The sequence below is a fragment of the Pseudochaenichthys georgianus genome, chromosome 21, assembly GCF_902827115.2.
Source record: "Pseudochaenichthys georgianus chromosome 21, fPseGeo1.2, whole genome shotgun sequence".
In the NCBI taxonomy this organism is placed as follows: domain Eukaryota; kingdom Metazoa; phylum Chordata; class Actinopteri; order Perciformes; family Channichthyidae; genus Pseudochaenichthys; species Pseudochaenichthys georgianus.
This window is the reverse complement of record NC_047523.1, coordinates 11,868,412-11,890,338: the sequence shown is the minus strand read 5'-3', so window position 1 is coordinate 11,890,338 and position 21,927 is coordinate 11,868,412. Positions and strand designations below refer to the sequence as shown.

The window sequence follows — 21,927 nt, the reverse complement described above, 5'->3', positions numbered from 1 at the left end:
GATTTAAAAAAAATACAGATTTCAGTATTTTGAGGCTCTGAGCCCCATTTCTTTTCCTCACAGACGGAAAAAAAGTCTGACATTATACGATTTAAAATAAAAACAAATAAATAAAAAGACAAAACACTGGCATGTAATTTACGTTAGAATAAATAGAATGGTTTTGAATAATAGATGAGAGTAAAATCTACTTCACTTTACAGCCCCGCCCACTTTTGGGGAAACGAACGCTGTCATTTGAACGGCGATCAAGCCTGAAGCCACAGAGATCTTCTGTTACTGTCCTTTCTTCTTAGAGGAAGTACAGAAACACGTAACTCTGGATTTGTTTTAATGTTTGAGGTGCAATGAACGACGCAGCAGCTTCTTGGCATGATCAAACTATTATGTTCTGCCTCGCTCATGAGAGTAACAGCTGGCGAAATTACAGCCTCGCCTACTGATTTTAATTTAACCATATATCGAGCCCGATTCTCGATTTCAAATGTGTGCTCTAAAATGATATTTATAAATGACTATTATCACTATTACAAACAAGACAATAAATGGCAAATATATGTAGAAAATAAATGTATTTAAGATACGTTCATAACTAACGTAACGTGGAAGAAAATATGATTCTAGAAGATATGTAGAAAATAAACGTATTTGAGATACGTTCATAACAAACGTAACGTGGGAGAAAATACGTTTCTAGCTAAACGTAATTGAGAATGCAGTTTAGTTCTGTGGGAACGTAATTTTTAGGAGACAGGGTTGTGTGGACACCTGTGAAGTAATTAACCCGGCTTACAAGGACGCTCTCTGTGAATGCAGCATGAGGTTAATGGAGCGGAGACACGATAACGTTCCTGCTGCAGCCACAGGTCACAGCTTGGGATGGGGGCGTATAGGATTTAAAAGATGAACACAATCGTTTGGAAACTCAAATATTGAGGATAATTGAAATAAAATAAGTCTGCCTCACTATCATGGTAGAGAAGTACACAATAGAGCCTTTGCACTGGCTTTTAATACTAGTTGAACATAACTTTTTTACATTTGTATGTGTGTTTATATGTTTCTAGTTGTTGTGCTTTTAATCATGTTTTTAATTATTGTTTTATTATTTGACTCCCATTGTGTTATTTGACATTGTACAGGGAATACAGCACTTTAATCAGCTGAGGTTGTTTTAAATGTGCTAGTAACTTCACATCCCTATAAGATACTACCAAGAAAGGGTAAACATCTTTGTCTTGATTGCCATCACAAGAAAAGTCTTGAAAGTATACAGTAGGTAGTAATTGTGTCATACATGTGTACTGTAGCAGTAAAAGGAACATTACATACATGACAAACCACTTCAAATGAGCAGCGGAACAGTGTTGATTCCAGGCGGGAAATTGTGTTTACTTTGTGAAACCCCGTGGAGTTGAGAGGTTTCCCCGCCGCAGGCATTACGATGTGAAATCAGGCTGAGATGAAGAACAACGAACACGGCCATCCTGTGTGCCTCCTCTCCTCTGCTGCTCATCTATTCATCCATCACTCACTGTGGCCGTCTACCCCTCACTCTGCCCCTCCCTTCTTCCCTTCCACCCCCCCCCCCCTCCTCCTCTCCCCCGATCAGGCTAAGATCATGGATCACACAGAGGGGAGTTATTTATAGAGCAGGGATCCCGAGGGTGCTCCTCTCCCCACCGGGCATCTCTGCACTCAGACAGAACCCCGTCAACGTTTAGTCGCAGGTTATGAGGAGCACAGTGCTCATCTCAACTCAAAAGCAGAGTGTGTGATCAAATCAAATCTGTGGCAACAATGACATACAGCACAGCAGCTTGAGGATTAAGAATGAAAAGTAAATCGCTGACGTGACGTTATCCTGCTGTAAGCCACACACACAAACAGGTGCTATAGCAGAGGAGGCAGGCAAACACCATAGCGACTGGTGGGATTACGGCCAGCGGTTGGTTGGACAGGGGAGAAGGGGGGCGGGGCTAGGGATGGAAGAATGACCAATGATGGTATAGGCAACTTATTCAACACATGGTCAGCAAGTGCAATCAGTTGCTTTACTCTCAACAGGGATGGGTGTGTATGAGTGTGGACAAATACAATTGCATGTGCTGTTTATGTCACCACCTCAGTGTCCATGGACTGGCTCCACTAGGTTGAAGCAATTGAGAGCAACTCATTGAGGAATTTAAAGAGATATATAAAGCTCTAGCTGCCTATCTACTGCCACTATAACAAAGATGAAGTACTGTGAAACTGAGGGTTCAATTTGCGTCTAATAATCAGAGGGTCAGTGGTGCGATCCCCAGTCAACATGTCTAAGTGCTGTGGGTGAGATACTTAACCCCAAATTGCTCCCATAGGCTTGTATATGGTGTGGAAGTGGAAGTAAGCAGGTTTGGGGAAAAGCTGCTGGTGGGATTATAGCGGTGCTAAAGCTAAATAAAAGGTCATTAATACTAACTGTGCAGACATACATAAACCAATGCACCCTAACCCTGGACATGCCCTAACACTGCATGCATCCTCCTACCAACCAAACTACAAATACTGTCAAATTATTATATGATGCTAGAAGAAAAAAAAAACATGAAACTACTATTTTGATCAGGATGCAAGGGTTAGGTATTTGGTGAGTTGTACATGCTTTTTAAATTCCAGAACATTTCTTCAACAGCCAAGATATTAACAGTAAAAATGTGTGCTGCAAACAAAGATTTTGCAATAAAAATACTTTTTATTAAATACATGTGAGGTAAAGTGATTCAAGAATGTTGTAGAGCCATTTTAAGGGTTTTAAAGCAAAGCCTCATCTTGTAAAATGTGGTTTTTGGGGAGAACTTAAATGAATACAGTTGAATGAGAAGTTTTCACAGAAATATAAACTGGGAAACACGACATGTTGAACATCCAACCAAAAGTGCATACGGTCCTAAAGCAGTTTCTGTAGAAGGCTATTGGATGTATTGTTTAGTTTCTTCTATAATCTAATTTGTATAGAGAAACGTGTTTTACAACATTCATGTTGGCAAAGAAATCCTCTTGTCATGTTGAAAAACTTCATGCATACCCCGCGCACACACACGGGGGCATAAACTCATGGATGTACACAAAAGGCTGTGGGGAGGAACAGCCATCTGCTCCATTCAGTTAAAGTGGTGCTGAGCAAGAGTCTCCATACATCACTACCATTCAATAAACACTGGCACCACTCAAAGCTGCACGCCCACACGGCCAACCAACACACGGACATACGCTCTCTCCTCCAGTGAGCATGCACGAACCCGGTGACATAAACATAGGCCAAGTGAGTTTACATACAACACTACATAACGATTCAGCAGCACTGTATCCTTTACGAAATACACAAAACCAGGGCAACAAACCCATGCATATGAACAAGAGCTCTTACCCATCAGTTGTGTCTTGCTGTCCGGTGTGTGTGTGTGTGTGTGTGTGTGTGTGTGTGTGTGTGTGTGTGTGTGTGTGTGTGTGTGTGTGTGTGTGTGTGTGTGTGTGTGTGTGTGTGTGTGTGTGTGTGTGTGTGTGTGTGTGTGTGTGTGTGTGTGTGTGTGTGTGTGTGTGTGTGTGTGTGTGTGTGTGTGTGTAGCCAAAAAGTGTGACTCAATGCAGAGTTGTAAAGTCCACTGTGGAGTGAGAATACAGCGGACCAACCTGTTTCTTTTCCCGTAGCGAGAACAGATCTCCTGTCTTTCACACACTCTCCGTCTGTGTGTTTCTCTCCCTGACGTTCTTCGTTCTGCCCTCCGGCTGCCACTCTCCCTCCCTCCGTTCCTCTGGTCCCCTCCCACTCTCTCTAACTCTCTCCCTCTCTCTCGCAGTGACATCAGAGGGCAGTCTCAGGCATGTTGAGCATTTTATGGGAGTCTTTATTTTCCTCTCCCTCTCTCTCTCTCTCTCTGAGGGCGTCAGATTGCGATCACATCCTCATTTGACTAGACAAACTCTCTGCTTTTATGAACCACCTCTGAATTTGTGTGTGTGTGTGTGTGTGTGGAGCTCAATGTTGCTCTTCATTACTTGTTGCGCGCAAAACACATCCACACATTTCTGGGATGTAAAAGCCTCCCACACACCAGCAGCCCAACAGAACAGAGCAGACAGTTGTTGTGAAGTTGACTTGATGATAATGGCTGCTGCTTGGCCTTGCAATCTGGAACACTTAACAACCGCTGAAGACACGATGTCTCCGTCAAACTGCACACTGTGGATGCTGCTTACAGCTACGGCTCCATATCCAACCTCAATACTTAGTGGGTCTCATTTTCTAAATAGACCAAATGTGCCTATGAAGAGTGAGAGTAAGAAATGAGAATAAGAAATCCTTTATTTGTCCAACAGCAGGGATATTAATATGTTTACAGCCAATAAAACGGTGTAGATCAAAAGTAAAATAAAATGATTAAAGGAACATTTTATGCTTTTGTGGGTTTTCCTTTCCTGTAGTGTGTTATACATGTTTTGTGCCTGTAAATTATCTGCAAAGGCTCAAATCCCAGGGCAAATGTATACATAAAACATAGTAAAGGTGAATAAATAAAGATAGTGAGGTAGCAGCCAGTAACAACTTTAATAAATTGTTAAATACAAAAGTATATATTGCACAGTTTAAAACAAATGTGTGCTTGAGGTAAAACAAAACAAATATCACCATTGTAAAATGATCATAACATTTTAAAATATGCTTTTCTGTAGCAGTACACATTAAAACAATCCAAGGTACAACAAGAAAATGTGATTACTGACAGAATTCAGACAAAATCAAGTCAATCAATAAAGTATTGTTATATGGTATTGGACCTGAATATACAAACAATAAATGGAGAAAAAGGGAGAAGCTAAGTCAGAGTTTTCTACATGGAAAACGTGTTGCAGGTGAGTGATGGAGTTTGCATTGAGTGATAATGAGGAACAATCAGGGCAGTTGAAGGACTCGCCTATCGAGTGGCATCAGAGTCCACTAAAGACAAGTGCTCCTTGGGGGCGACACCTGACATATGTCTTGCTGTCATATCAATGGTTGGCTTGAAACTCAGCCAATAGGAGTGGGTGCACACAGGCAGGAAGGGACTGCAGTGGGAATATGTGTTTACTTGCTGAGAGATTAACTGTTTTGAAATGACAATATTTGGGAAAGTGCTAATTTGCAAAACGTTATTAAACTGGACATGCAATCATACAGACTCCAAGACTAGAGGACAAGGAGCCAGTGAATAGAACTAGATGGGGTTTGCTCGGGAGTGACAACCAATGGGCACTACTTTGCTGGAGGCTAGAAACTAAATGAAAGAAGAACTGCACCTCGCAATCAAAACTTTACTTCTGACTATCACACTTTAAGAAGCTATTGTTATAATATACCTGCTAGATTGAGTTGGAAAATTAGAATTGAAGTCTCAACCCAGAAGCTACACAAGACTGGCACTTTAGAACGGCTGAACGGAAAGTAAGCTTCCCAGTAAAAGCATTTGGTGTGTCCTCAACCCAGAAATGGACATGCCAAAAAAAAGTGGACATGCCAAGCAATATGCCACTGATCACTACCATAGACTGTACCTTAAAGGATTCATCCATCCATCCATCCATCCATCCATCCATCTTCTCCCGCTTATCCGTGGTCGGGTCGCGGGGGTAGCAGTTCCAGCAGAGAGCCCCAAACTTTCTTCTCCCTGGCGACATCAACCAGCTCTGACTGGGGGATCCCAAGGCGCTCCCAGGCCAGCGAAGAGATATAATCCCTCCACCTGGTCCTAGGTCTACCCCTTGGTCTCTTCCCAGCTGGACGTGCCTGGAACACCTCCCTAGGGAGGCGCCCAGGTGGCATCCTAACTAGGTGGCATCCTAACTAGGTGCCCGAACCACCTCAACTGGCTCCTTTCGACGCGAAGGAGGAGCGGCTCAACTCCGAGTCCCTCCCTGATGACCGAACTTCTCACCTTATCCCTAAGGGAGACACCAGCCACCCTGCGGAGGAAACCCATCTCGGCCGCTTGTATCCGCAATCTCGTTCTTTCGGTCATGACCCATCCTTCATGACCATAGGTGAGGGTAGGAACGAACATGGCCCGGTAGACAGAGAGCTTTGCCTTCTGGCTCAGCTCCCTTTTCGTCACAACGGTGCGGTAAAGCGACTGCAGTACCGCTCCCGCTGCTCCGATTCTCCGGCCCATCTCACACTCCATTGTTCCCTCACTCGAGAACAAGACCCCGAGATACTTGAACCCCTTCACTTGGGGTAAGGACTCATTCCCTACTTGGAGTGGACAGTCCATCGGTTTCCTGCTGAGAACCATGGCCTCAGATTTGGAGGTGCTGATCCTCATCCCAGCCGCTTCACACTCGGTTGCGAACCGATCCAGTGAGTGCTGAAGGTCGCAGACCGATGAAGCCATTAGAACCACATCATCTGCAAAAAGCAGTGGTGCAATCCTTAGTCCACCGAACTGCAGACCCCCTCCCCCATGACTACGCCTCGAAATCCGATCCATGTATATTACAAACAGGATTGGTGACAAAGCGCAGCCCTGGCGGAGGCCAACCCTCACCGGAAATGGGTCCGACTTACTGCCGAGGACCCGGACACAGCTCTCGCTTTGGGAGTACAGAGATTGGATGGCCCTGAGTAGAGACCCCCTCACCCCATACTCCCGCAGCACCTCCCACAGTAACTCCCTGGGAACTCGGTCATACGCCTTCTCCAAGTCTACAAAACACATGTAGACCGGATAAGCGTACTCCCAAGCCCCCTCCAGGATCCTTGCAAGAGTAAAAAGCTGATCCGTCGTTCCACGACCAGGACGGAATCCGCATTGTTCCTCCTCAATCTGAGGTTCGACAATCGGCCTGACCCTCCTTTCGACTCCTTTCGAGTACCTTGGAGTAAACTTTCCCGGGGAGGCTGAGTAGTGTGATGCCTCTGTAATTGGCACACACCCTCTGATCCCCCTTTTTAAAAAGGGGAACCACCACCCCGGTCTGCCACTCCTTCGGTACTGTTTCCGACTTCCATGCAACGTTGATGAGACGTGTCAACCATGACAGTCCCTCAACACCCAGAGCCTTCAGCATTTCCGGGCGGATCTCATTCACCCCCGGGGCTTTGCCACTGTGGAGTTGTTTGACGACCTCAGTGACCTCCCCCCGGGAGATTGGTGTTGAAAAGGATTACATGTCGCAAATAATCTGATTGAACCAACTGCATTCATGTGCATTAATCAGGTAATCACCCCTTGTATCTAGCGTGTATTAAGAGATTTCAAAACAATGATGTCTGAATATTTAACAGAGAGCTTACACACCCACAGGTGCTTTTACATACTTTGACGAATTGGACTGAAATGTGTGATGTCACCATACTGTAGCGACTAATAACAGTGACTCAGGTGACCCACCCAATCAGGTAAATCCAAAGGACGACTTCTATCTTACAAATTACTTTCTGTCACATCTGAAAACTGCATTGTAAGAAATGTTTAAAGTAAAGAGTAATTAGAAGAGCAGATAGGATGGATGGGTTCAAACAAACTAAAAGGATACCACTGTTCATGTACAGTGAGTTCACTTTTACTTTTTTTAACTAACATATTTTATCACGTATCTAACTTTAGTAACTTAACTACTTGTTTCAGCCTTAACAATGTCTGTTTCCTATTCCCAACATTAACATGATTAAAACAGAGACCATAATGCAGGAGAAAATATGCTTTCCTAGAAACATTATTGTATACAAAGTATCGAAATTGTACTGGATTTCTTTGACTATTTACATTTAACTATTGGACTGTTTTTTAATTATATTGGAACATTATCTTTAGGATTTGGGAAGATGCTAAGTCTGTAAACAACTGCACATGCTTGGGAAGATGTTCAATCAGAAGATAAGTGAAAACCCCTGTCCGAAAGTCTGTAAGGTTAGAAAGCAGAACATCTATACGTGTTTTAGGTTAAGTCAGACTTGTGTTGCAACATTTGAGAATAAAACCCATTCAAATCAAGATAACAGATAAACTGGAACAAAAATAAAGTGTCCTCTCTCGAAAACATAGCACTGTTATTCAATTCCTAACCTGACCTAATGTAACTGGGTTGCTTGTTTATATGGTGATAAAGAACTCTGATGCTTTAGAAACCCACAAATAATCACAGTATGCAAGTACATGTAAACACAATGATTTTTTTCTGTGCACATGCAGGTGTGTGTGTACGTAAAGCAGTCTGCGTCCGTGTGTGTTTGCAGGAGCTATTTTTTGCAGTTCAGCGTAGGATCCAGGAAGTTGTGTTTGATCAGACAAACACACCCACACACCTGTCTGAGATAGCGTTCTGCGTTATCAGCACGTTGAATGGGGTTGACGTCAAAGGCTTAGCTGAGCATCATGTGGCCATGACACTGATAACAGCATACACACACGCACATAAACACCATTTCATTTTTAGAACTGGGAGGATTATCACCGGGGGAGGCCAGTGACCGGGCTGAACATGAGCAGAAGAGTTAAATGGAGGGTTACACGGCCAAAGATCAGTGGCGGTGAGTCGGCAGCTTTGCAAACCAAAATGAATGGTGAGACACATGTGGGCAGCTTAGAAAAAGATTGTTTTTATGTCGTTGGAAGTTATTCCAGAAAAAAAGTTGTTAAAGACTTTGAGTGTAAAGGCACTTAAGATTAAGTGGCTTTACACAAATACACACAAAAAGTTTTCAAGGTAAAGACGTCACTGTCAAGATTGTTAAGCACATGCCTCAATCACCAAACATTCTTGAGAAGATACTTCTTCTTAAAAGCCACAAAACTCCGACATTAACCAATGTTTTCTTATTTGTTAGAAGTAAAAACAGGCCTCTTAGAACATCAAAAACACACTTGCACACATTGTAGTGCTACAAAAAACAAATGAAAGCTCAGCGCAAGTTCAGGAAGACCAAGCTCTTCATTCATATTACACGTCACTTCTTTACCCTCTCCTCCCTCATTAAGTGATCGGGGGCGTCACTCCCCAGCTAACCAATCACTCCTCTCTCCATTCTCACAAGCCTATCGCTGCACCCGCTAACCCTTTACATCTGCTCTTCCCTCTTGTCAGCTGTCATTTCAGGTGACAATACGCAAACCCTCCTGCACCCCTCTCCTACAGGGCCAAGCTAAACCTTCTCCCTTCAGACCGGTCCCACCTACTTATCACCACCACCAGTGTCTAGACCCCGGGGGGTTTCATCGGAGCGGTTATTCCCCCTCCTGAATGATCATCCTGCAAACACCATGCCATTCACCTGTTATAATTCTGGCAATCATTATTACATATTATAAATATGTATTTCATACATCAACGTCTCTCCTGATTGAAGTGGTTATGGAGGGGATGTCTTTTCAATTCCTCAGTTGTATAGGAAATATAATTACCTTCATGCCAACGTTATACAAAGCATTATGGTTTTTTATGATAAATAAACACTACATCACTTCAACACTAGGAGTAACATGCCATGCATCTCGTCTGACTGAAAAAGTACCTTCATCATAGAACTCTGAAGTTTTGAGATAGTTCCGAATCCTATTTAGAATATTGTTCGGGTATGTTTGACTTAATATTCTCAACATTTATTTTCAGTTTCTGTGAGCCAACTCCCCTGCAATCACACGCCGTGTTGCGGGGGTATGTACCTAGCCCTAACCCAACATAAACTAATGCACATTTAGATCAATTGGTATGTGCCTTCAATTGACCAATTTACTTACAATGAGATTCATGATTAAAATGACACAGGTGTTAACAATGATGCGGTTTTACACCATAAACTTTTCTTAGGGCCTTTCTCAAGAACAAATAAGTGAGAAAAAGTGTACTCTATCATGATCTAAAACATGTTTTTGTTAGGCAATGCTTTGTTCATTTTTGTGTTATTGGGACTAGATTGTTTATGCACATGACCTTTTTGGTTGTATTCAAGCCATTCCTCAAAGCAGAAACACCAATCAGGCTGTGGTGTGTTTGTAATACACCCTACAAGTCAAATCATTGGAACCCTAACCCAACTCATATCCACATCTGATAACTGTGATGGATACATTTCATCTGACACTTCAACCAGCATGTGACACACAACTCTGCGACTAAATAAAGTCTTCACAGAACCACATGCTGGGACTTGGAGCATATAAGGGCCTTAATGAGTTTGGCAATGATTATACGAAAACAACATGTATTCATAAGCATGTGTACTGTATCAAACCTTGTGTGTGAGATGGTGTGAAGAAAGAAGATATGGCGGGCAATGCATGTCTATGTGGAAAAGGGCTTGTGGAGTTATTTGCAACAGCCTGTGAGAGAAGCAGACAGGGCGATAAGTGAGCATATCCGAGATAAATAGCTCATGTAGCTATGTGCATCAGAGGCAGCGTGCGCGTGTGCCTTAAATAATGCATGTGGCATAATGATTGCAAGGCATGCTGAAATACACAGTGTGGCAGCCTGGCAGACAGGACTGATGAATAAGTAATGGCCGGCGTCCGCCTCGTAATGTACACACGTGTGCGCACTAACACACACATGCACGCAAACCATAACCACAGGCGGGTTCATGCTCAGGAGAGAGAGAAAAAACAGCAATCTTATTTTTGTATCGTCTTATGCTCTTGTCTTCCCCCTCTTCTTCACAGTGACAGAGGGGGGAGGAGGGTTAGGAGGAGCTTTTTTACATGCCTCTCCCCTGAGAACCCCAGACCCGACTCCAAATATGTGAGACACGGTGTCGTTTATTATTGATTAAGGTTATTTATAATACACACTCTCTCTGCTACACCCCTTTACATCTCTCTGTCTACCTCCCCCCTATTCATTGGTACCTATGGGATTCTCAAAATACAGAAACTAAATCTGACATTTCTATTAAAAGCAGTCATACTAAAATACCCCTTTTCCAATACTTTTACTAGTTATATATACACATATTTAGACAATGAAATGAAATTCTAATGATAGTCACCACAATACATGAGCCCACTATTTTGGTACACTCTTATGTCATTATATAATTGAATGTAATACTTCTTAAACACTGCTGAAGTGTAAAGAAAAAGTATTATTTAATGCACTGTACTCTCACCCTCGCATATTCTGCCACTTCTCTTATTTAGCCAATGCATGGCAACAGACTTGAGTTCATTACAAAATATTTGTAAAGGCTCAATATATCAGTAGATTCCTAGGATATCAGCTGTTATCCGTAAGCTGCTATTTTTGAGTAGCAAATACAATACATTTCTTTAAATATGTCAACAATAAAAGTACTGTCGGAGCAGATTCATAGGTGACCAGGCAAAACTCAAAACCCCACAACAAAAGAGTATGTATTAAAGATTGACCAGAAGCATTCCAAATAAAGAGCTTTTGTCTTTGTTTCTCTTCTGTGTATTGCACATTATATTAATACGAACAAGCAGGGTAAGCTTAATCCTTAACCTGTGAGTCTTTTTCCCTCTCACACACAGAAACACAGGTTTGGCTGACTGGCGATAAACTCTGTTGTAGTGAGCAACAGTATAGTGTAACATCTTTAGAAGATAGCTGCCGTCCCTCTGGGCTCGACACTCTCTGTTTATTAGTAGAAATGGCAGCAGTTTTGTATCGTGTACCAATATGTTCCAGCCAGTAGAGATGTTGCAATGCAGTTTGCTAGCGACATGCTAAGGATTGCTTGAACAGAATTGCGAAGTACTACTTAATGTATAGCCCTTTATTTAAAAAGCACAAAGAAACATGGTAAAGGTATGTTTCTTTAAATGTTTTCAATCCCATGTTGTTTACCTTCCTAATCCTTTTTCAGGAAGAGCTCTTGTTGGTTGTGGTTTGAACAAGATCTTACCTCGAACTGACCGAACTAAAACATGTAAGTTATCAATTCAACGTTGTTTTTACTTAAAGGTCCATCCCTCTATCACTTTATTATGCATAACAGCATAACAAAGGCTCATAAGCAAATGCAGCTAAATGCATTCTACTTTTATTTGATTGGTTTCATACCTGCCTAAAAACGAGATGGTAGTGATCACTATACCATACAAACCTACATGTGCACACACCCACAATAAAGAGTTTACACAATCCTCAGATCAAGTATACCCATGCAGCCAATCTGATTTGGTTGAGGTAAGAAGAACTACAAAAATACAGAGACCAGGAGTGAGTCATATAGAATCAAAACAGCTTCCTAAAACCCAGACGAGGTGAGAATAGAAGCTTTGGGGAGCTCCCTTCATTCATATTTTACGCCCTCTCCTTCCGTCTCATTGGTAATGCTTCCCAGTCTGCACCCAGTTTGCAGCAGACGGAGCCATTAGCTGTCGGCCATGCTGAATTGAACTTATGAGCCATGTCAGCTCACCATACTGCTACCAGTGCACTTTAAATCACATGGCTCACAGGAAACCCCCTGTGCACTAATGCTATACCTACAACTGCTTTAGGTCCAGAGCAGAAAATAGTAACCTGCCTTAAATTAGCCTTATTACAAGACAGTAAAGACGGTACATTGAGGTATACATGGAGAATTGCATCCAAAGAAAAGGATGAGTTCAGCTAAGTCATGAAAGGAAAAGATCCAGGATTCATACTATAACACAAGACTGTGTTTGATGTAATGTCTACCTGTGGAGACTTGATGTTGATATGTTTACTTTCATCAGAAATTGAAGGGCATACAGTCTATTCTTGAACTTATTTTCCCAGTTATAGGAAGGCCCAAGTCTCTTTGCAGCGACTTCTTTGCAAGTTCAGCCCACTTAGAGTCTGAAGCATTTTAGTCGGAAAACCATGGTTTATTTCTTCTCTTAAATGAGTTTGTGGTCAAATGCAGTCCATCACTGATGTCCACGATGTAGCCATTAGGCTCCAGGCTTTAATGAACTCCTCTTCCCGGACAGAGGAAGGCCAACCTCTGGTCATGGTGGTGTTGATGGCCAGAAGCTAGCAAACCTGATGCAAACGCGAAAGCAAAAGGTCTGAACCCTGGAGTGGTCATCAATAATAGATAGCTTCCAGAGGTCTCCTCTGGATTCATTTGGTCTTGCTATGGCTTTTAAAAGCCTTTACTAAACAGACTTCTGCATAAACAAGCAAGTTTGACAGGAAGTGAAAGGTTAAAACATGGCCAGAGTCAAATGAACATATCATCTGTATGTCTATCTTTACAACTGAACATAAACAAGCAGAGCACATTTACAAACGGTCCAACTAAGGGAATCTTAGCTTTAAAAACATATGCTTGTTTATTACAACAAGTTCATTTTTTACTAGGTTTCTCAAAACGGTAATGCCCCTTCACTTATATTTGGGTCTTTTCAGATGAAATGTTTAGCTTAAAGGTGGGGTAGGTAAGTTTGAGAAACCGGCTTGAGATCGCTAGAATTTGAAAATACACAACCGGAGAAAATCTGCCAATTCCTTATAGAGTCCCTCCTCCAACACACACGAACGTGCACATGACCAATGAGGGCACGAGATAAGTTTGTGCCCGATGGAAGGCTGACAGGCAGGTAGGCCATCCAGTTACTTTAGCCGGGCCGGCTCAGATGATTGGTCGTGCTTTTTTTTGCTTCCACAGATGAATTTCTTTTATGGATTTTTTGTCAAAGCACTTCAGATATTCATTGCTATCGGGATGTTAAGAGCATTCCATGGAATATAACAAAAAGTGTATCTCGAGCCAGTTTCTGAAACTTACCTACCCCACCTTTAAGTCAAGATCTGTTGCAATAAGTTGATTCACTTGGTGAGGTGAAAGTTCAACTGTGCAAAGCTTTCCCGTGACTTATTCAATACGGCTCTGACCAATTCCTAAACTTTCACACATTGGTGACCTTTGAGGGAACTGAGAAGCAGAGTCCAAAATTGAGGAAGCGTTCATGTTTGATGTGTTGCATCATCGCCATGTTATCTTATAATAAGGTTATCAACCATGTGCATCAACAAGCTTTGAGCTCCACCTAGTTTCTGACAACAAGCAAATTAATGTGTGACCAGGCATATAGGAAGATATTGCTTATCTTTTACAATGGAAATGGTTAAAGGGCAGACACTTGTAAGAAATACTTGGCAGGTTATTGGATAAAGAATCTGTCAATCAAACCTGTTGAAGCCAGACTTGAGAAGACCCTCAAATTATATTCTATAACACATAGGTGTGAGCAAGCTCTGTGATTGGTCAATAGGCGTGTTTGATTCCACGATCAAAGAACGGTCAAATAGAACGTGCCATTTCATAACAAGTCAGTATCCCTCCGCGTCTGAGAAAAACGGTATACCGTTGGGCCTAAAAGCAAACTGCCTGCACTTAATATGTAAATAAATAAATAAATAGCCTAATTCAAGAATTGTTGTCAATAAATTGGTTAATAATATATTATTTACTATAATTATATCAATAACTGTAAGCGGGGAAGCAGGAGTGTTCGATTGATCGGCTAGCGTTACTAACTACGTTATAGGAACTACTTTCTGACGGAGATTAACTCAAGCAGAAAGTGTAGGTTTGGGAGCAAATTAGCCCACATTATGAAATTATTTTACGATATTGTTGATTACAATGATAGTTTGTGTTATAGAATCGCAATCATACACGAGAGGCCGTTCTTGAACGTCATTATTGGTACGACAGTACTGCGGCAGGACCGTACGCCTGTACTGGAGTACCAATAATGACGTTCAAGAACGGCCTCAAGTGTATGATTGCTTAATTCCATTGCATAAAACTTTCAAAGTTGTTCTTTAACTCTTCTTTCATTAAATAAATACTCTCCAATTCTGATATGACTGATGCCGTTGCACACTCTAGGCTTACCTGTTTTAGAGCTCCATTGTTCTTTTGAATGAACCGTGTCTAGGTATTACATCACTCACACATCTCAAACTAATACATCTGATCCAACAATTTGTAAATAAATTATAACTTGAAGCCTGATTTTATAGTAATATTGTGATCCTGCAATCTAGTGAATCCTATGTATCCAATCATTCTAACATTGTTAGGTTATTTGCCATTCGTTTTCACAGCCAATCATTTAACAAATGCTGATTGTGTGCTCTTACTCGCTCCAACAACAATAGCTTTGATAGTTGGACAACCACAGCAAATTAACAGAAATGTCTCCCTCTCTCTCTCCCCCTCTCTCTCTCTAACCTGTTATAGCTGTCAGGTTACTGGCACTGATGCAGACAAAGTAGGTTAAGGCATTGCCTGTTCTGCTGGAAGACAAAAACAAGTCTGGCTAGGAGCACTCTGCCATCCTTTCTGAGACCCAAATGTGAAGAGTGTGTCTGTCTTTAATGGGGTTGACATGAAGGCCACCACCCCAGACTATGTCTGTAGATATAAGTAGGCACTGGGGCACTGTTTTGTATTCTTTTTATAATTCCAATCTTTCTCTCAGCATCGCACCTGATGTCACCTCTGCTCTCCGACAGCTTTACATTGTCTTAACACAACTTTCTAAGCATTCTCCCTTAACCCTTATTGCTTCAGTGCCTTTTACAAGTGGTGTTGTCCATTTCCATTTTTATTTAAAAAGGAGGTTCACTTTTTTGAAAGGGTAAGATGTAATATAAAAGAGAAATAAAAAGACTGATTCCAGGAGGTCAGATAAAGCAAAATGCCGGAGATTATATTACAGTTCATCAAAAGTTCAAGAAAACCGTTTGGAAAGATCCCTTGAGCGATAAGTTTGAGATGGTTGTGTGTGTCTGTGTGTGTGTTTTTGTGTGTAGAGCAGAAAAGAAGCAGCTGCCCACCGACTCCTGCCTACACCAAACTGGCACCAGGCAGAGGAATCCATGCCAGGTCAGGGAGTGTGTGGGGGTGGTAGGGGGCTTTTGGGGCCCATCTGGGGAACTGGCACCGGGGCCCAAGGGCTTGTGTAGGCTCCCTGGTGAGCATGTGTATAATAAACAGGTTGTCTTTCGTTAGGGAAAAGTGGTATGTCAAGCAGGTACTGATTGTGTCCGTCATTGGGACTTTATTCAGAAGGTTATGGTGTTTCAATCTTGAATTGAGACTACATCTGATAGAAAGTAAAAAACTGGATTATGACAGGCACTGAGAATCAAACGCAATAAACGTCAAGCAGTGTTTGTACTTAAAATATTCTCAATTAGTAGGTAAGAGTAAAACAGACTAAAGAGAATTTGTTAAAGTTATTTTTGGGAATGTATGCATAAACAGCACAATATAGGGATCAGAGATGGGGTCGTTACTCAACAAAAAGTAATATATTACATATTACTTTAATATTACTCGTTACTTTACTCGCAGGGCCGCCCCTCCCTACAGGCAGATCACGCAGACTGCGGAGGGTGCTTCATTTTGCGGAGGGAGCCTCATCTGAAGCGCAAATGCGGCACACCTACAGTGTAACCCCTAGATTCCACCGGGTCCGTCTGCGGCGTCCAGACGCAAGGATCGCGGCCACTCTAGTCAATGGGTGCTATTCCACCAGATGCGCTGCGTTACAGCTCAGAAGCGTCCCAGATGCGTCTCGCCGCTGGGCTCCGCTCGAAATAGGATTGAAGTCTATTTTTCGACGCGACACAGCCGTAACGGCCCCTACACACGGCGGCGTGCATTGCCGCTTGGCAGTGGGCGTGTTTTGAGCTTGGGGAGTTTACGCGAGCAATCACATGAATCTCTCCTGTCAATTGCATAAAAGGTTTTTCATGTCACACTTTATATGATGAACATTTATGACATTAATGTCTCTGGTGCTATGTTACGCAACATTCCATGCTGGCTAAATACAGTCTATGCCTGCTAGCTGTCCATTCAAACGAAGTACACTGAATTCAGCAACGTGCAGTCAGGGGAGGCAGAGCCTCACCTATCATACTCCAATGTAACGGAAAAACAACTAAAGAAAAACTAACGGTGTAACGGTATATGTATTCGTCCCGTACCGTCACGGTTCGGACGTCACGGTTTGGACGTCACGGTTCGGCACATGCAGTCACACGGCGAATACGCCTATTTTTTTTTACGAGTGGGAAAAAGTCATTCAAGCAGTATCCACTTCACTATTTATAATCCAGGGGGCGATATTGCGCCTAAAAGCTGTTTACCAGCCGCCCTTAAACAACAAATGAAGAACAAGAAAACACACAACAACAAAACGAACAAAATACAAGAAGAAGAAAAGTTAGTATGGCGATTTCAGATAACACACAGGAGCTAGAACCCACCTGCTTCTTTCAAATCAGCTGTGTGGGAACATTTCGGGTTCCCTGTGGACTACAATAACGATGGAGTGAGAGTGGTGGATCGGACGAGGACGGTGTGTCGGCGTTGTTAGACAGCGGTGCGGTATGCTAATGGTAACACACGCCAAACATGATAAATCGTATCAGAAGGCATCACCCAGATTTGCCAATCACCGGAGCCTGGCGAAAGACAGCAGCAGTTCAACAGCTGATCCCCGCTGTTTTTAAGAAGCCAATAGACATGAAAGCCGTGAGACCAAAATAAATAATGGAAGCTTTTGGCATATGTTTTTCAACGACTTTGCGCTCTTGAAACACTTTCTTATTATTTATGATGTAATATTTTCAAGTCATTCTTTTTAGTTTTACAGCTTGATGAAACCTTTTTGTTTGACATCAGCCATTATAGATAATATGGCCATCTGAGTGTGTGTGGTAGGCTACTGTTTGTGGTTTGTTTTTAACTGTTTATTAATACAGTTAATTATTCAAAATGTTAGAGTTCCTTATTTTTAAACTGAAACTTGCACTACTGTTCAAAAATAAATAACAACAAACCTGGTATTATGCATTTGGGACTTTTTTTTGCTTTTTCTTGTTGTACCGAACCCGTACCGAACCGTGACCCCCAAACCGAGGTACGAACCGAACCGTGACTTCTGTGAACCGTTACACCCCTAGTCTCCACTGATCTGTGTTGTAAGTGTGATTTATGTATGATTCCAATCGCTTTTTATAGTCAAAATCAGCAAATTGGCCGAGCTCCGCTACAACTACATGGGAGCGATAAGGAGTGAGGCAGGGACGAGCTCTGCCTCACGTAAGCCCACAGTAACTGGCTGGAGCGCGGGCACTAATGTAGTGCGGGCACTTATTTTGTGAGCGCGCTCAAGCCAGTTACTGTGGGGTGAGGTGAGGCACAGATGAGATCTGCCTCACCTCAGAATGCGTCACCCCACAGAAACTGGCTGGAAAGCGGGCCCTAAGCGCATGCCTGCACCATCTCACTATATATCACCAATGTAATGTTTGTAGATCCCTTTATTACATTTATCCTTGCCATCCATAGTCTCTAAATAACTTATTTCACGTAGGCTATATATGATATTTAGGCCCGCTGGTCTCATCATACAACGGCAATGAAAAAAGCACCAGGAGAGGCAGCCACAACCTCTGCCGCACTGAAGGGGGCGCACGTGAGCCCACAGGTTCTTGTTGCTACTGTTATTCTACGCAGACGCAAACAACAAGCTAGACTTTTGAAACTAGAGGAAGATAAGGAAGACTTTTACAAAAATGTAATGGAGATTGTTGTCCAGAAGGATAGCATGGACTTCATCTTCAAGTCAAGGTAAGACCACAATTGTAATGAACATGGGATCTTACTAAGAAAGAACAATCCAATATTTAGATTGTGGGTATCCTTTTGTTAAACAGTCTGTTTAAAATGAATCAAAGCATCAGACTAAAAAAGCTTTTGAAAATAACCGAACATTTCGAATAAGGTCAAAATATAATATTTGTAAATCTGACTCTGAAAGAGTCAGTGCCTCACCAGCCATGAACCTCACCGCACGTCACTGCTGGATATAAACTCCTCAAACAGGCGAAAACCACGGTCTCTGCCACCTCCCTCCATGCCTGGCTCCTCCGGTTTGTATCCCGGTAGGTGAACAGGGACTGATCATAAAGCACCGGGTGATTCCCTACCGCTACGATTATTTTCTCCTCCATGTTGTGGCATATGAGGAAATGAACTGCGGTCTGGCTCTCCCAGCATACACGCGGTTTGATTGGCTAGTGCTTGTACTGGCAGATTTGCATAAGCGGGATTTGATTGGCTGACGCCTCCGTCGAAGCGTCAAAAGTAGAACATTGCTCTACTTGTGCAGCGAGCACCGCAAGAGAAGCTACGCTTTGCTCCCACAATGCAGTTCGGCGAAATGTGACATCACCCCATTCAAAGTGAATGGACAGAAGCGTTGAAGAGTCAACGCACGCCGCCGTGTGTAGGGGCCGTAAGGTAATTTCGGGCAGGCAGGAAGTGGAACGTTCAGAGCATATATAGCATACAGTGGGGCAAACAAGTATTTAGTCAGCCACCAATTGTGCAAGTTTTCCCACTTAAAAAGATGAGGCCTGTGATTTTCATCCGAGGTATACCTCAACTATGAGAGACAAAATGAGAAAAAAAAATCCAAAAAATCACATTGTCTGATTTTTAAAGAATGTATTTGCAAATTATGGTGGAAAATAAGTATTTGGTCAATAACAAAAGTTAATCTCAATACTTTGTTATATACTATGTTGGCAATGACAGAGGTCAATCGTTTTCTGTAAGTCTTCACAAGGTTTTCACACACTGTTGCTGGTATTTTGGCCCATTCCTCCATGCAGATCTCCTCTAGAGCAGTGATGTTTTGGGGCTGTCGCTGGGCAACACAGACTTTCGACTCCCTCCAAAGATTTTCTATGGGGTTGAGATCTGGAGACTGGCTAGGCCACTCCAGGACCTTGAAATGCTTCTTACGAAGCCACTCCTTCGTTGCCCAGGCGGTGTGTTTGGGATCATTGTCATGCTGAAAGACCCAGCCACGTTTCATCTGCAATGCCCTTGCTGATGGAAGGATGTTGTCACTCAAAATCTCACGATACATGGCCCCATTCATTCTTTACTTTACACGGATCAGTCGTCCTGGTCCCTTTGCAGAAAAATAGCCCCAAAGCATGATGTTTCCACCCCCAGAGTCACATCTAATAGAAATATAAAAAAGCATTTATTGTAGCAGTCAGTTTATCATTTTGGCTGTTGAGCATTTTGAAAATGTATTTTCATGCCTCTGTGCAAGGCTTAACTAAGTAACTAAGATCATAAACTCAAGTACTATACTTAGGTACACTTTTGAGATACTTGTACTTTATTAAGTATTTCAATGTTTTGCTACTGTGTACCTCTACTCCTCTTCAGTTCAGAGGTAAATGGTGTACTTCTACTCCACTACATGTATTTAATACCTTTAGTTACTTTACAGATGTGAATGATGTGAAATATAATCAAGTGTTGAATCAGACTTTAGTTCCACCTGGAGTAAATCCACAAGCTACCCTGCAGTATACAAAGTAATTCAAACTAGCTGCACCTTTACCAGCTTTGAGAACACTTTCATGATCAATCATTATAAAACATATCATATATATTATTCGGAAATGGACCAATCTGCACAATGACTACTTTTACTGTCGCTACTTTAACTATATTTTGATGATAATACTTTTCTACTTTTACTTGAGGAACATTTTGAATGCAGGACTTTTACTGTAACAGAGTATTCCTACACTCTGGTACTTCTACTTTTACTCAAGTACAAGATCTGAGTAATTCTACTTTTACTCTAGTACAATATCTATACTTATACCACCTGTTTATAGCCTATGAAAAAAACTATTAGAAAACGAAGGCTAAAGCTAACGTTAGCTAGATAGATAGATAGTGACAATGTATGCTAGCTAGCTAGCTAGCTTACTCAACGATTCCTTAAAATGATATTGCGACAGAAAAACTTTTCAGTTCACATCACAGTTTTCGCCGCTGCGAGGCTCCACTAGCACTAGAGGGGCCTCAACATATAACTTTGCGTGTTTGCTATTTACTCGTTACTTTACTCGACATCCTCACTCTAGATTCGGAGGTCCTCCTTAGCTATTAGCTTCACGTTAGCATGTAGTCTTTGCAGGTGCTTGTTGAGGTTTGAAGTTGTGTTTGCAGCAGTGGATAAAAGCTTCTGGCCTGGACACAGTTTGCACCTCACAGTCACATTCCTGTCCTTTCTTTGGACAAACTCAAAATAAAGGGCATACCCAGGGTTGCCAACTTTGGGTAACTGGCTGGAGTGAGATTTTGGTATCATGGGTTTGATTACACATATGCGCACGAAATGACTGCTATCGTGTCAGTAGCGGGACCTTAGCATATAGGATATATATACAATATATACAAATACACAATATTGGACACAGACTATAAAGGGCACACAGTTTCATTCACTAATGAAAGTCAAACACATGTTTGTTTCCACTGTTTTATTGTGTGCATAGGCCTGTCGCGATAAGCAATTAGTTGACTTATTGTACGATAAATAAAAATGAACTCCATAAATTGCCATTTACTAGCAGTTTGAAAGGATGTACTTGAATTATTATTATATATTATCATTATGTCAGTGGTCTAAAATGGTCATACAACGGTGCCAACAATATTATCGTTTATTGCAATAATTTCCGGGAAAATGTATCCAACAAAATTAATTATCGTGAGATACATGAAACACACACACACACACACACACATTTACAGACTCCAAACTGCCCAAATATATTAATTAACACACTCTCACTCTCATACTCTTTGACTCTATTTTGGCCTAGTAGAACAATAAGCAGCAAACTTTTACTTTTTATCATTTCTACTGGATCTTAGATCTGCGCATGCGCAATACGGGTCGGCAGTGGCGGCCACGGAGTATTTGTGGTAATCTATGGTAGGGCTAACCCATACAGTGGTGGGGCTCAAGTCAGTATTTGCAATGTAATTACATACACGCTCCCCTTGACAGTGAAACGCCACGCGTGAGGTTTAGATTATTTCCTCAATCCAAATTGAACTGTATG

General features: G+C 42.0%; 1 protein-coding gene across 8 annotated transcripts in view; it reads right to left on the bottom strand.

The window, feature by feature from the left end:
• The window catches only part of hdac4 (histone deacetylase 4), a 203,751-nt gene that overhangs the window by 94,520 nt on the left and 87,304 nt on the right, over nucleotides 1–21,927 (bottom strand). Inside the window, exon 1 of one of the 8 annotated variants that reach the window (XM_071207129.1) lies at nucleotides 3,673–3,886. The exons of the other annotated variants lie outside the window; for them this stretch is intronic. The gene's annotated coding sequence lies outside the window, so the exon portion shown is untranslated. Of the gene's footprint in view, nucleotides 1–3,672; nucleotides 3,887–21,927 lie in introns of those variants that run through there. 8 annotated transcript variants of the gene reach the window in all.